Source organism: Haemaphysalis longicornis, unplaced genomic scaffold (assembly GCF_048455015.1).
Source record: "Haemaphysalis longicornis isolate Haplotype H1 unplaced genomic scaffold, Haemaphysalis longicornis Haplotype H1 scaffold_10, whole genome shotgun sequence".
NCBI classification, from domain to species: Eukaryota; Metazoa; Arthropoda; class Arachnida; order Ixodida; family Ixodidae; genus Haemaphysalis; species Haemaphysalis longicornis.
Window position 1 is genome coordinate 70,540,895 of NW_027526204.1, and position 10,089 is coordinate 70,550,983.

Consider the following 10,089-nt stretch of genomic DNA (forward strand, 5'->3'; position numbering starts at 1 on the left):
TTGTGCTACTGAGCCCAAGGACGAGCGTTCGATCCCTGCCGCGCTGAGCTACTTTTCTGACGGAGGCGAAAGCGAAAACGCTCGTGCGTCGAGACTTTGGCGCACGCTAAAGGTTACCAGTTGTAGTAGTAGTAGTAGTAAACGTTTATTGGAGCAAAGGGGAAAGGGGAAAGGGTGGTGGTGAAGCGTCCCTAGTCCAGGATGCCTCTCGACCGGGCCGACTCAATGGCCCGAGAAACCAAGGCCCTCTGCCGGGCCGGGTCCGGGCTGGTCAGCTCAGTCTCCCACTGCTCCGGGGTGGGGAAGGGGGGTGGGTTAGGGGAGTGGGGACAGGAGTATACGAGGTGGAATGTGGTGAGTGGGGTGTCGCAGTGTTGGCATTGACGGGGGTAGATAGTGGGTGCGATCTGGTGGAGGATGACGTGGTTGTAAAAGGTACCGGTCTGAAGGCGACGATAGATTATGGCTTGCTGGTTGGTTAGGGAGTGGTGTGGAGGGGGGTAGACTCGGCGGGTAAGGGTGTAGTGGTACAGAAGGGCATTGTACGTGTTATCAAGAGGAATTTGGAGGAGGTCGTCGTTCGTGCGGGGTGATGGGATCACTTGACCATCGGTGGAGAATGCCCGGAAGTGCAGAGCTCGGGCGGCGGCGTGGGCCGCTTCATTCCCCGGAAGGCCGGAGTGTCCGGGAGTCCAGACGATCGTAATGGTGGTCTCGTCAGGTAGACGCTGGAGGAGTGGAATGGCCTGGGGTGGGGCTAGACCTGCCTGGTAGAGGCGGCATGCCTGCTGTGAGTCGGAGACTACAGTGATGTGCGGATGCTTGGCATGGGTGGTGGCTGCGAAGGCGATTGCCAGAGCTTCTGCCGTCTGTATTTTGTTGGTGTGCGTGGTGACAGCCGTGGAGATTCGGCCAGCGTGATTTAGGGTGACCAAAGTTGTGCGTCGAGCGCAGGAGTCATAGGCGACGTCAGTGTAACGGACCTGGGGGTCATCCGCTAGCTTCTTCATGAGATAGCGGACCCGCGCTTCCCGACGGCCTCTGTTGAAGGTGGGATGCATATGTCGTGGTATGGGGGAAACGTGGATACGGTGCTTGATGGTAGTTGGGAGGCGTTGTGGTCGGTCTTGATTTAGCGGTGCAGGGTAGCTGAGCGTGCGGAGAACGGAATGGCCAGTTGGCGTTAAGCTGAGGCGTTGAAGTTGGGAGTTTCGCTGAGCCTCCACAAGCTCGCCAAGGACGTTGTGTATGCCCAGCTTGAGCAGTTTGTCCGTAGAGGTGTAAATGGGGAGGCCAAGAGCCGTTTTGTATGCTTTACGAATGAGGGCTTCAATTTTAGCGGTTTCTTGTGGTCGAAGATTGAGGTACGGTGTGGCATAGGTGATTTTGCTGATCAGGAGAGCTTGGACCAGACGACAAATTTCCCATTCAGTGAGGCCGTGATGTCGGCTGCGGATTCTGCGGATAAGATGGGTTAGGCGAGTAATGGATGTCTGAAGTTGCGGAATGAGCGCTGTACCCGTGCCGTCCCGATGGAAGGGGACGCCGAGGACACGGAGGGTGGTCACGGAGGGGATAAGTTCGCCTTGAATCGACACTTCAGGATCAGGTGTGAGAGGAGGAGGGCGGCCACGTGATCGGGCCCGCAGGATGAGAAGGGCTGATTTGGCAGGTTCACAGGTCAGGCCCCTGGGACGAAGGTAGTTGACGGTGGTGTCTACAGCTTTTTGGAGGGCGTCTTGCTGTTCTCCACTGGAACCAGAGGTAGTCCAGAAAGTAATGTCGTCGGCGTATATGGCATGTTGAAGGTTGGGTATTTTGTTCAGAAGAGTAGGTAGTTCAAGTAATGCGATATTGAAAAGTAGGGGGGATATTACAGATCCTTGCGGTGTCCCTTTAGGGGGTGTTCTGATGATGGCCGAGGTTAGACTTCCGAGCTTGATAGTAGCCGTGCGCTCTCGGAGAAACGCTGCAACGTAGTTGAAGGTGCGAGACCCGCAGATCAAAATTAATCCGGAGCCTCACTACGGCGCGCTTCATAGTCCAGGGCCGGTATTCTCGTAACTGCCCCTTTTGAAAACGTCCCTTTTGCGCCCCTTTCTCGTGACGTACTTCCGGGGAAGCAGTGAGCGTTGCAGTAGGTTTGCCGCGCTTGCGTTACGTCACTTCTGGTTGTTTGCTTTTAGCCAATTAGGGCTTGCCAAAAGGGACCCTTTTGAAAGGGACAAAACTCGAGAATACCACCCCTGGTGTAGTTTCGGCGTGTCAAAACCCTTAATTAACCAATTACGTGCGAGTGTATTTCCACATTTACGTAACGAGAGCTGCACAGTTGTAATTTCATTCGAAGCCGCGCTAATAATATCTTCTCACAAAAGTGAAAGTGACCATTTATTTGCGCACACGTTTTTGCGTCACTCGACTTTTGCACACAAACAAACTGTTTTGTTCATACGCCTCGAGCGCTGCCTGTAGAGTCGCCAGTGATATTCCCCTAGCGGCCCGTTTCGAAAGCAGTCGCGGGAGTCTCCGGCCCGCTCACCACAGTCGCCGTTGCGGCACGTTACCAACTGATATTTTCCGTTTGTGCGCGGTGGAAATACATATTTATGTTGGGCAGTCATTCTGCTCGCGAATGTGGTGTATTTACGAGAGTGTAAATCCTTCTGACGCGATCTTAGTGCATGTGGTACATTCGGTCCGCATAAGCATCAGGTGTGTGTCACAGGCCGGCGTCGCGACACCGGCGTATGCATGGAGCTCATTGTAATTCCACTGCCATAAAATTTACCAACAGTACCTTCGTAAGCCGTTTTCGTTCAGATGCTCATACTACGGCTATACACTGCGATGTAAATTGTTTTCGTGTGCTTACATAATCTAGCGGAGCACTCATACCTGACAGCCCGCCAGTTACGCTTCATATCTCAGATATTGATCACTACCCTGTACAAGCCAACGGGGCATAAATTTCACGGAAATTCTGCGCAATAAGCACGATGGATAATGCAAAATTATATCGGCAGTCAGCCCACGAAAAACAATTTACTGCTGGGTCGTCTTGTCCCGAGGTGAGCACTCGCAAACATTCATCATCCGCTACATATATCCTCCGCTTATCTATCCGCGTGCGCGATTAAACGCTTCTTCGAAACATCGTCATGTGACACAGGGAGCCTGCAGAATTTTGCCCAAAAGTGAAATCAGGGGGCCTTATGAGATATTACACTCTTCCAACGACACCTTTTATCGCTTGTTAAACTTACTGTGTACCTCAAAAGATGTGTCCGTCGAGTGATAAGCTGTTCGTTAAAGTCAAAAAACGAAATTCAAGTGAACGCGCAGCTTGTGTGTGTGATTAATAAAACGGTCATTCCTTGATTTCGCTCCGCATATCTACACAACGATATTTAAGCGCCCCCTCCTCATGCCCCCTGCCCCCCCCCCCCCCCCCCCCCGTCTAGGAAAATATAAGCGCATTTCGCATCCAGTTGGTCTAGTGAGACCTAGCTTGCCTAAGTTAAGACGAAGGTCTCTAGCATTTCCGAAGCTGCACTGGGTTTTTCATTCCCGTACGAGCTATTACATTGCTTCCGCCCTTGGCAGACCATTTATTTTTCCGTGGTTTCATCAACTTTCCTTGGTCCTTGCCATAAGGTGGGAGTGGGCACATATTTAACGACCCACAGACTTGGAATATACTTAACATGTTCGCGTGGCCTTTATTCCTATAAAAGGCACAAGTTATTTTCAGGTGTTAGGTAATCCCATCCCCGAATTACATTTTTCTACGACGTATTTATACGAAACAAAGCCGCATTCGTTGTCCGCACTGCAAAACGAAACCAACCTCTCACTGTGCCAGTATCCGGTATAAACCAGGCGACAATAGAATTCGCTGAGCCTAGCTTATTCGGAGGTGACAGCGGTGATATGCTGCTGCCGTCAACGCACGTCAACGACACCCGTGAGAGCGGCAAAGAAGCGCGTAGTACCCCGTCCCCGGTTAGCTCTTGTTGGCGTTCGAGCAGTCTGTCAGGACGCAGCTGTTAACTGCCCTAAACATACTATTTGCTCATGGACATCACCCCAACAACTTGGTTAGGGCGCAGAAAGGCAAAAAGAAGCGAAGAAGATCCAGAACACTGCATGAGCTGCTATCAGCCGCGCAGCGGTCATCCCGTACGCGCCGCGGAAAAGCGGCGGCACGCGGCGCAGCGATCGCGAAGCTCGAGGCGTATGGGTACGTCGCCAGAAATGTGCATTTCAGGCGGAACGGCGAGCAAAAAAAAAAAGGGGGGGGGGGACGAGAAAACAAGGACCAAAATTACGCTAATAAAAAACTATGCATAAAATATAAAATATGTAAAAAATACCCCATTTATTTTACTAATACAGCGCATGAAATTCAGATGTTGTCGCTCTTGTTTGAACATAGTTCAGTCATTATGTTTTTGCGACATATCTTTACAGTAGTACTGGTGAATTTCTGCGGGGTTAATTGATGTGTCCCTCTGTTTGCGGCATATATGTCATTTTAAATGAAGTAAGGTCCTTTGTTGGGAAAGCTCAGGGGGCATTTTAACACATCTAAGGTCACGATGCTTGCGAGCAGAGGATAAGCAAGACATTAAAAAAAAAGCATTTCTTCGATGTGCTTGCCAATGTAAATCACTACACAGCCAAGATCTAAGGCACTGTAGCATTATGCCACTCCAAGCGTTATGCTTAGAGTCAATAGTAAAATACCTCAGATTGATTGAACGGTTGAACGCACCGACGCAAGGCAGGCGATGAGGCGCGCCGTAGTGGAGGGCTCCGGATTAATTTTGACCACCTGGGGATCTTTAACGTGCGCCGAAATTTTGTACACAGGGGCATTTTTGCTTTTCGCCTCCATCCGAAAAGCGGCCGCCGCGGCCGGGAATCGAACCCGCGACCTCGTGCTCAGCAGCGCAACGCCTCAGCCACTGAGCCACCCCGGCGGGTTAAAGTAACTCAGAGCAGCAGCTAACTGGCGGTAAATAACACAAGGCTGAGTTGAATGAAATCAGTGCATAAGCTGTTCACTTCATCCTGAGTTGCACTAGGGACTATCCTGAAGTCGTCTTGAGCACAGGGCGTCGTCCATTTGGGGCCGCTTCACAGTTGTCTTTTGGTAGCAAATGTACCAAACTATAATGTGCAAACTATTTTCTGAATATTTCAAGAAACTAGGCGTTTCCGAAGGAAATACAAGAGAACTTACCGTTCTGATGAAATGGTAACCCGGTTAAATTTGAGCAGATCGGAGCAGACGATTTCTCTCAGCAACCACGCAACGACGCGGGATGCAGACGCTCGCAGATGACAACGCACTCTACGCCTTCGGGCCGTACAATAGTCATGCGCCTTTACGCGCTGTTCGAATGCTCTTGGCCGACTGGTTGGTCGGTCGGTTCGGACATGCGCGCCGACGTGAGCGGAGGTAATAAAACGCGAATGGGAAAAAGGCGGTGGCCGTTAAATATGCGCTCGCACATACGTCCGCGCACAGCTCGAGGGCGCGTGTGTTGTGTGCACGAAAATAGCTTTGTTTTACCTTTCTGTGCGTTTGGTTTTTCTCCGCGCTGTTTCCCCCTCGCTTCGCGCGGCGTTGTCACTCTCGCTTTTTCCTCGCGCGTTATCTGGGATGCGTACGTGCTTCGCGTTACGTATTTGCGGCGCCCTTTCTGCGGCCACGGGCACGCTGCGAGGGCCGATGCAAGAACCGCCTGCGGGGTCTCGTTGGGCGTGTTCGCGGCCAACTGCGCCACATCGTGCCCCGGAGTGACCGTACGTCGTAAAACGATTTGCACCCTTTTTGTTTATATAACGAACACCCCTACACCGTATCAGAAAACAAAGAAAAACACCATCAGAAGTAATGTAGCTAACGATGGAACACTCTTTGAAAGGGTGTATTCTTGTGTTTTTGCTAGGGTGTGAGGGTGTGTAAACGACACAACTACCTTGAAGGGTGTTTTATTTTGTTGTTTCGCTAAGGTGTAAGGGTGTCAGCTAGGGTGTTAGGGTGTTATGCACAGTGATTTACACCCTTACGGTGTAAATTTACACCCTTAAGGATGTAAGGATGTAACGGGTGTAAATGTACACTCGTAAGGGTGTACACCCTTAACGGTGTAAATGGATTGCACCCTTGAGGGTGTAAATCATTTGTAAGCCCCTAAGAGTGTACGTCGGGAACCGAGCATCACTCATAGTCGGGGTTATTCGTTCTTGGGTTTTATGTATATTTTTTTAATTGGGTGCTATTTTTGAAACTAATAAGCGGGGACAAGCCGCTCTTTTTGTGAAACGCCTCAGTGAACCGCCTTTTTGTGAAACGCCTGGACGCCTCAGGACTCCTCCCGGCTCTCCACTTTCTCCCCACCTAAACTGAACTGTGGCCGTTTTTTTGTGTGTGTGTGTGTGCACTACACAGACATCTTGGCTCACTACCGCCACGAGCGCAGAAGATTCCCTGCACCTCATCCTGAACTGACCCGCACCGAAGCCACCACCCTGCACCATTTACAAACAAACTCATAGCCGCATGGCACAATTCTACACGCAATCCACCCCACCCTCTATCCCGGAACCTGCAAATTCTGCACCCAGCCCAGCACACTATACCATATGGTATGAGAGAGCTCACAAACCCTTAGCCTCTCCCCAAACCCCAACCCCACCTACGAGCAGTGGGCGGCCTGGCTGACCAGCTCAGACCTCTCCTACCAGCGAGACCTGGTACGAAAAGCAAGTGCAGCCAGCAAGGACCCGGGTTTTCCGGACTAAAGAAGACCCCCACAGGGCAGGTGCCCCTAACATCAGCACCTAAAGCTCGTCTTAAATAAAGTTTATTCCATCCATCCATGTGTGTGCGTGGAGGTGGGGGAGTTCCTTTGTGTTTTAGCGTTTATCTTGTATGTATTGTACATATATATGTCCTTGTTAGACCTGTATATATGTACATATGTATCCTCCCCTTTTCACTTTTCTCCCTTTCCTGTACAACTGTGTTCCACATTCCCCACACCCCCCACACCAATAGGCGTTCCTGTGTCCACCCTTAGGTGAGACAAACTACGCCTGATGGGGGTCTTTCCTTTCCTTGTTATCAATAAATTCATTCATTCATTCATTCCCAGTACAATTCGACCATTGCCTTAAAGGCGCCATGAAGACAATGCACAAGTACCGACAGACGTTTTTACACAAAAACATAGAAGAAATATTGAAAAACTCATATTTCATAGTTATGCAATAGATGAAAACTAAAAATACAGCCTTAGTGTACTCTAAATGTTCGTTATCATTAGAGTGATAGGATCAAAGGGAACGAGAGGCCGCGCTTCAATGACACAGAAGGGTTTATCTGCTGTGGCTTTTGTCAGCGGCCGGAAATCATACGAACATGATTATGTAACGTTTTAGATCCTGGCGAGAGAGTGGCTTGTCGGTCATTACGGCTCATCTGTTTTCCTTAGCGTCTAGATTACTCGTGAGAAGTTTGCGATTTAATTGGTACCATTATATTATTGGGACAAAACAATCTTTTCAGGGATAACTAAACTTGTACTTTGCCTTCATGCATGGCCCGAACAAGCCACCGTTATCTTCCCGCACACCCTTTGTCAAGATTTTATAGGCCAATCTTAAGCCTTTTCGACCACGAAAAATTCAAAGAATGAGCTTTACCTTTATATTTGAGAAAAATGTTTTGTGACAGTGAGAAATAAAGCTGTCTTCTATAGCTTTCCGGCATAAAACGTTTCAGCCTCCCTCCGGATGTAGGCTTGTGCATCGAATTTTTCGCGGCCTGCAAACTTTCGGCTTGGCCTGGAAAGTTTTGACAAAGACTGTACATTCCACTTCTTCGATCAGTTGAGCGCCACTCAATCATAAATTATCACTCTTTCGCGAGTTGTGCTCAAAAGAGACTGAACAGTATTTCGTTTGTATATCACGGCGAAAAACTTTGCTTCAACGTTGTCCTCATATGACTTCTCTTGTGGGAGGTCGCATGTCGAGGCAAACGACTAATCAAACCAATCCCTCGCATGCGAATTATTTAAGGCTGCATACTGTGTTTTGGGCTGAAAACGTGAGTCTTTATAATGCCGCGATGTGATAGGACTTGAAAAAAAAAACCGCTCAAGGTGCATTATGTTGAAACTCCAAGGTAAGAAACGTTATTATTTTGTTAGAAAGTGTTCCTAGAATCGCGAAAAAACGTTTGCTTAAATACAAACAGTAATGTCATCAACAACCTGTGGTGCTATGTTTTAAGGTGCGAGGAGATGCCTCTAAAAATTGCTACGAAAGTGTGGATACAAATAAACACATGACACCTTTTTGTTTTCTTTACAACGGGGACGCCTCCACTTGTAGCGGGCTGTGTAAAGGACATTTTTTTTTTCAGCCATGGCTAAAGCGACCAGAGCTCCATGGTTGCGCTATGCGCAAGTTCATCGTTGATATACTTATTGGGACCATTTTTTATTTGTGTAAACCTGTGTTGTTACAGTCCCCCATTGCTGGCCCCCGTAGTTGTATAACGCGTTGTGAAGACCCACGCAGTTCGCGTATAATACCTTCCTCGGCGAGTTCCTTTCGCACTTTTCGTTCTACTGGTGCCTAGAGATGCAAGTTTTTATGAAATTTTGAGGGGCGCAAAGAAAGACAGGTTCTTTTTTTTTCAGAAAAATATGAAAACTTGAAAGAAGATGGTCCCGCACAGCTCTATAAAATCTCGACATACCGTGAAAGCCTTATATGTCTCATCAAACGCGATAAGTGACGGTAGTTGCTGGCGACTATAAGAATGAACCCAAATTACGACCGATGTAAAATAAGTGAACACAATATACACAGAAACTTATACGGGTTCGGATGGGATTTGAACCCGGGTCTCCAGAGCCGCAGCCTGTTGCAGCAACTACAGTGCTGCAGCAACTACATGCAGCAACAAGTTGCATCCGGTTCAGCAGTGAACACGATTCAGCAGTGAAAAGTTTCAATAATCGCTGGCTTTGACCTTCAAATCACTTTTGAGACTTAAGTGCCCGATGAATTTTTCCGTTAACTCTGAAAAGAATATAATTGTTACACACTGCATCCCAAAAGTCCCAGCAGAGCGTCCGCTCTCAGAATGTGCGCCCGATTTCACGTCAAGACATTGATTTCAGAAAGCGCTTCTGCAGATCGGTCGCGTCACAACAAAGTCCCGCGAAGAAGCTCTGTCTTTTTTCCGATGTTATCCTGGTTGCAAAAAAAAAAAAAGAAAACGCTTATTTTTTCTATCTTTTTATGTTTTTTCAGCCTCTCAAATCTCCACTGGTGGATGCTGCTGTGTCTACACTATCTGGCCCAAAACGTGACGCACCGCTCACAATAAGAGACAACGCTCGCGGTCGAGACAACGGCACGTCCGCTCCCGCCAATGTTTACCTCGTCTGCATGACCGCATCGGCAGCCGCTGCGCCGCCCACCCTCTCCCAAACGAGCAGTGGCAATGGAAAATTTCCGTCCGATAGCCCCCCTTCAATCTCCCCCAGATTACTCCTGGGGTTAAGCCTTCGTCGTGAAAGGGTGTTTCAATGTCCTCTCGTTTTTCTGGGTTTCTGTTGCGCGCGTTGGGCGGCAAGCGTGCTTTGTCGGCCCCGGAAATGTTAAGATTGTAACGATACACGCAATCCTCCGCCTTGTCCTACACGTCCGGCGTAGCTCGGGGGTGTTTGGGATCAAAGCGACAATCGGGATAAGTCCGTGGCCCGGTTATGAGTTGACTGCGCAACACTGGCGTCCTCGATGAGGTGTTTGCATCGCAAGTGTCTGCACTGTTTTTTGGGACAGGAGTTGTTTTTATGGGCCGTAAGTTTGGTGTTGCAGGAAAAAATTCCAAGAAAATGCCGAGCGCTCGTGAGCGCGTGCCTCGCGGCGACGCCGAATGTTTCCGGTAAGCGCAGCTGCCTTAACAAAAAAAAATTAAAAAAACTGGCAAAAATCCTGTGAAGCGAGAAAATGCCGAGCGCACGCGTGAGCGCGTGCCTCACGGCGACTGCCGAG

General features: G+C 49.1%; 1 protein-coding gene across 1 annotated transcript in view; it reads right to left on the reverse strand.

Moving 5' to 3' along the window:
* The window catches only part of LOC144158725 (ADP-sugar pyrophosphatase-like), a 55,510-nt gene extending 50,031 nt beyond the window's left edge, over positions 1-5,479 (reverse strand). The window contains exon 1 of the mRNA XM_077689809.1: positions 5,249-5,479. The gene's annotated coding sequence lies outside the window, so the exon portion shown is untranslated. The remainder of the gene's footprint in view (positions 1-5,248) is intronic.
* Positions 5,480-10,089: the final 4,610 nt, after the last annotated feature.